The sequence below is a fragment of the Phragmites australis genome, chromosome 5 (genome assembly GCF_958298935.1).
Source record: "Phragmites australis chromosome 5, lpPhrAust1.1, whole genome shotgun sequence".
Taxonomy (NCBI): Eukaryota; Viridiplantae; Streptophyta; class Magnoliopsida; order Poales; family Poaceae; genus Phragmites; species Phragmites australis.
Genome location: NC_084925.1, coordinates 31,832,279 through 31,838,861, shown reverse-complemented (window position 1 = coordinate 31,838,861; position 6,583 = coordinate 31,832,279).

The following is a 6,583-nucleotide window of genomic DNA, read 5'->3' as shown; positions in this document are numbered from 1 at the left end:
GCATGGCTGTACTGGCAGTTATGTGATGCTTGCAGGCGTAGTGGGGACCATGCCAACCTTGGTTGCGCGTACCTTCTGCAGGTGTGGATGTGGGAGCGCCTGCCGGTTGGTAGACCCGATCGATTCTCCCCCGGGGTACGTTTTTAAAGTTTTGTTTCAATTTGTATTATTTGTGGATATTTTGAAATGTCATATGATGCATGTTTCACTGTAGGTTTGGCAGTTCAAGGATGAGGGCTCGCTCCCGACCGTTGCTTTCCTTTGGAGGAACGTCCGGGCGGTGACTGGAAACGCAGGAAGGCGCTACCTCTTCTACACTAACGAGCTAGACTGCATCATGCAAACCCACGTGAGTGCAATTGGTTATTAATTACGTATTTCACACACTTGCATATGCCAATTGACATTTTCGTTAATTTTCAGGTGACATGGAAGCCATATGACCAGCACGAGATCCTTTCGATGGGTCTAAGCCCTTTGTGCACATGGGACATAGAGTATTGGCGGTCCGTTCTCCCGCTTATTTGCTTTTACATTGTTGAGATGCACTGTCCAAACCGTGTGATGAGACCGTTCGGGAGGTTACAGCGGACGCCTCCAGACACGACACCCACGTACGTGGCTTTGCACAAGTGAGTACTAATATGTCTTGCATGGTTCAAGGGATCTTTTTATGTGTGGTTATATGTGTCTCTGATTCCGCCATCTTGCAGAATTGACAGGAGGAAACAACGGGGCGCTCGAGATTGGCGGGACGTGCACCACAACTACTTGGTGCAGTGGAGCAACCGGGCACAGACAATCTTACACGGTGGACCCGCCCACCGCTCGGGTCTGTACCGTGAGTACCTGAGGTGGCTGCATGACTCCTCCAGGTTGGCAATCAAGCCGCCACGAGTTGCAGTTGGAGCGGAGGATTTGCCGGACTCTGATGATGAGGATGACCTCGTAGATGAGTACGACCAGATCATGAGACACAGCCGTCAGCCCGAGCGTGCTCCGCTTCACAACTACATGGTATTCGTATTTTGCCACACCGACATTGTATTCGTTCATGGTTTCTACCATACTTTACGGATTGCGTCGGCGTTGTAGGGACAACAGCTCGGGTGCCTTGCTAATGAGGCTGGGCAAGCTTTGCTTGTCCCTCTCGGGTTAGCAGAAGAGGTTGGCTAACTTCGTGCTTTTGTAGAGGTAATAGTTGTCTAAGTTATAACTGTTCAAATTTTCTCCTACTTGTTCACGCACTCAGAAAATTTGACCTAATTGTTTGCAGAGGGTTCGTAGGAGCTGCCGCTGCCTTGCTTACAAGATGAGCTGCATGACGACCCCAGATGTGGAGCTTGCACATGGTGGGCCTTCTTTGGAGCCATCTACTGGCCACACGGGTGCTTCAACACAGCAGCAGATGTCGGTGCATTACGGTACCCGGACTCGCACGCGCAGCACTAGTGTGGCTCGGACGCAGTCGCGCAGTATGACTGGAGCCGCCTCTACTTCCATTGGGACGGCTGCACGAGGCAAGGCCCCACAGGAGCAAACCTCAGAGAGCAAGGAATAGAGCTCGGACGATGGGGACCCATCGTACGGCGCGGATGTGATGGGGACCTGGCAGCTCGCAGGCGCCCCTCCAGCTACCCAGCCTTCACAACCCCCACGGCATCGCCAAGACAGGACAGACATTGCCAGTGGCAATGTCCTTCCGTCCAACACGGCCCACGAAAGGAGGAAGAAGAAGCCCTACACCCCTGGGATGTGACCGACTACATTATTGGCTCGGTGAGTTGCATGTGTGTGTTTGTAAGGAGAACATGTACTGTTAAACTCCAAATTTACCAAGTCGCGTTCAATAACTAGTCTCTGATTTTGCAGTTACCTAGATGCCTCGTATTTGCGCCGTGGTTGGTATACAATGGTTCGTACATGGTCGATCACGAGAATGGAGAATGGTTGGTACACAATATCTCTTTTCTTGAATTTAACGCGGACAAAAGTATATGAATTTCGTAAGATAGGTGATATCTCGTTTCTTGCATTCAACTCGGACAAAAGTATATGAATTTGGCAGAATCCGTTGTAGCAATTCTTTTGTTTTGGTCATAGTTAATTTCCACATTTTAGTTACTGCTTAGCTGTTATGTACTAAGTTTATTCAATAGCCTCATCACATATTTCAGATTCATGTTGTATGGCCTGCCCAGTTTGTCACGCCGAGCTCAATGGCGTGACTCAGTGCTTGGTCACGCCAATGACTCTGGCGTGACAGAATAGTGAGTCACGCCGAGGTCCTCCCTCCCACCCCGGAGAAGGTCGTGTTCTGCATTTTGAAAGTTGGTCGCGCGACTGCATAATGAGTCACGCCAGGGGTGTTGGCGTGACTCGTGAGGACTTGGTGGTGCTAGATTTTCCAAACCAATGGCGTGACAACGTGCTGAGTCGTGCCACAGGGCTTGGCGTGACTCGTCTGTTTGTCACGCCAGAGGTCTTGGCGTGACACAGTATTGAGTCACGCCGGGCACGTCCCCCCCCCCCCCACGATCCCGGGGGGGTACTGCAAATTCTGAAGGTCCGGCGTGACAAGGCTCCTAGTCACGCCAGGAACCTTGGCGTGACAGAGAGCGCAGGGCATCTACAGATGCCACTCCTATCAAACAAAATTTGTATTCCCATTTGCTAATTAATCTACAATTTATCGCAACATCAGGACAATATCGTGGATACTAATACTACAAAATCCATTAAAACATGTGACCCAAAAATGAGCAAATTTGTTGGCATATTAAAATTAGGTCCGACTTACAGATATTCATTGCTCGTCGACGATGATTACATATCACGTTCACAAATAGTTAACATAAGACAATTCATTCATCTACATTTATACTGCTAGGTCTAATCGTCTAGCCCATCATATAACACCTCGCCGTCATCGTCGTCCGGGATAACCACAGGTAAATTACCAACAAGCGCCTTCATTGTCTCTATTTCCACCTTCGTAGCTGAAACATCTTGACCCTCCATGGTAGTTCTTCTCAAAGGGGGATACAAAGCATGGTAGTAATCACGAGTTTCTTTCTTCCTGTTCTCCAAATAGCTTGACAGCACGTTTGGAGGATGCTTACTCCGTCATGCAATCTCATGATCAACCGCACCTTTATCGAGGTACTCCTCCCATGAACATTTCCGCGTTCTCTGCTTAAGAAAATACATATGCACAACAATTAACAATACGATAGCGCAACATTGAATATAAATACTATGCATGAACCAACCATATCATTGCCGACCACATGTCCGCAATAGTACCCCACTCCAAGTTCCGATGGCACTATCCCGTGTTTCGCATTCACACCACAAGGGCACTTTCTGGGGCACATGGTTCTATAACCCTTTCCCCCTTCACTTCATCTTTTTCCTCATCTTTCCATTGACCATCAGGACCGTACAATGGATCCCGAAAGCCACAGGTAACACCATGGCGCTGCATTACAATTCATGATACATGTTACATGATAGATAACTCTTCCGCATTCAAATCGTAAACAAGCACTCATGCCCAATTCTTACCCTTGTCATCCCTCGCAGCGGAAGGAAGGGGACCCCCCAGAAGGTTCACAAAGTACGCTTCGCTTTCCGCAATTGCACAACGGAGGATCCGCAACACGTATACTCTTCAATTGCCACTTCTCTTTATCTGTCAATTTTTGCGGATTTGGTGGTGGGGGGACCCAACGAACAAACTTGTCATATGGCTTCGGATACTGACTAAACCGTTTCACCTTCAGAATCCTCCGATCATACATTTCGGGTCCATCAATCCATTGGAAGAAATAGCATATCTCCCACTCCTACAAATTATTAAAACGTCACGTCTGTAAAAGTAATGCCATTTGCTTCTACCCTAATCTTTAACAAAAATACACTCACACGATAATCCAGGCAAAGGTAGTAAGCCCGACCGGTAGTATCTTCGTGTAGCGATTGAAGAACCACGGCTCTCTTACCATAGTCACAAGTCGGGACGGGGAGGGCGGGGGGAACGGGAGCATCTTTGCAACTGATATCGGGATACTTCTTACCGATATGTGCCCACTTTTGCTTACGCCATAAATTCGACGTCATACCGAAAAACTGCATGAATACAGAAGCTACTCATTATACATTTTAATTCAACTAAAATTCATCTCTGCAATGCAAAAAAAAAAGCATTGCTCATATATATTTAGTATAGCTATACGAATTTCAATTTCCTACGCTCAACCGATTGCATGCAACAAATTCCACACGATAGATATGCGTTGGTATACATACATAGCACGATATATGACCACCGATCTAGACCGAAACGTTGAAATTTCGTAGATCAACCGAATCAAGTTCTAAACCCTAACAACCCAAAAATTAGCAATGCAAACCGAAATAACCAAAAATACTTGGAGGGATTGGATGAGATACCTTTCTTCGACTCTTCCCCCTCAAATCCCTTTCTATTCGGGCCCGAAATTGGTGGGAATGTAGAGAGGAGGTACCAGCGGGGTTTTAGAGTTCTTGCTGCTTGTTGAAGAATCTGTTGCGTGCGGGAGGTACCATGCGCCCTGGCGCGACTCAGGGCTGCCACGTCGGCACGCCCACGTGGCACGGGGCGGGCCGCCCGCCGACATGGCACGGCAGTCACACCCGGCTCCGTGGCGTGACCAAGCGGAGAGTTACGCCAAATCCTCTGGCGTGACAAAAGGGGCCAGTTTCTGAAAATATAAGTCCCGGCGAGCTATTATTAAAATATTAATTTTAAATAGGCTAAAAAAAATTCGTAGGTCGGCGGGTCGACCCGGCCCCCTTGCACCCTTAGGCGAACACGTGATTTGTGCAAGGCGCGTATGGCTAGGGAGTGAACAACGGATCCGACATCCATGAGCCATGGTCCGCTAGCTAGATGGGACGACACAACATCAAATGAATTCGATGAAATTGATCAAAGGTGCCGATTGACCTGTGTATATTAAGGTAATGTTTGGTTCTAGGATGAGATGGGACGAAATAGATTTATCTTATTTTTAACTGTTTAGATAAAGAGTGGTAGGATAGAATAGTTTAGAATAAGAGAATATTCTTCAAAGATTCAAGACAGAGCCGTTAAAAAAATAGTGAAATGCAGCCATTCCATTTCGAACGTGACACTGAAGGTGGGCCTAAGGTACTAAAATGAACTCATTCCATCCTACCCACCAAACAAGCATCTATATATGAATGAAATTATCTCATCATCAAATATATAAATAGAATCATCCCATCTCACCTCCCTCTCCAACCAAATACTACCTAAATAAGATGGATTTAGAAGAATGAACACATATTTTTATATTAGTATAGATTAGTGTGTGTGTATATATATGTGTGTTAAGAGGAAGCGTAATATGGTATCATGACTCTACTAAGGGTCTCTTCAGAACGTATGATTCTCAAAATGTGAGAATGAAAAAGAACGTAGGATTAAAATTGCACGTCACTTGCAATATAGATGAATTCAGAACGAAGGAAATTTTTTAATGAAGCATTTGGATGGAGCACATAAAAAAATAGAAATTTGAGGAGAGAGATTGATATATAGAGAAAACTTTCTATGAGGTTGAACCTCTTTCTAGAATTCCTCTAAAATTACTATGAAATAAACCATTCCTTAGGAATTTCATAGGTTTTATAGGAACCAAATACTTTATACCAAAGGGCTTTATAGGAAAGTTTATGTCTCATGCTATCTCATCCAACTTATTTGTCCACTCAATAACTTAACGTGGCTAAGGAAATAAAAGACATGTGTACTAAATGAGTTAGGAGCACTCTAAGGGTTTTGTTTGGAAGGGTGATTTTGTATCCAAATTCCTATGACTCAGTATAAATTTAAACTAAATTATTAAATTTTCTAGAGCAATCATGCTCTTCCAAATAGACCATAAGAAGATGTAAAGACGTCTCTTTCAAAATCTATAGCGTTAAAATAAAAAGAACTTTTCGACTGTGAAACATCACATAGAAAAGAATGAAGGGATAACTTATAAGTCCGCTGCAACCATATTTATAAACTCTCTGATTTATATGTAAACAATTACCTTAATAATTTAAGCCATTAAATCCTTAATTGTCGTACACATCCACGGCGAGACTATTCTACGTCTATACGTAGTTGCTATTTGCACTGTACACATCCTCCAGTTACAACCCGAAACACTATGAGTTACAACTTGTTAGATAGACTAGTTACAACTTCACGTTCAGAAATATATAATTGCAACACGAGAAGCTAATATTGTGAGTTACAACTTGTTATTCGCACTGCATACATCCTCAGTTACAACCCGAAACACTATAAGTTATAACTTATTAGATAGACCCGTTACAACTTCATATCTAGAAATGCATCATTGCAATACGAGAAGTTAACACTGCGAATTACAACTTGTTATTCACACTGCGTATATCCCCCAGTTACAACTTGAAACACTGTGAGTTACAACTTCATATCCATAAATACATAATTGCAACACGAGAAGCTAACACTGTGAGTTACAACTTGTTATTCACACTA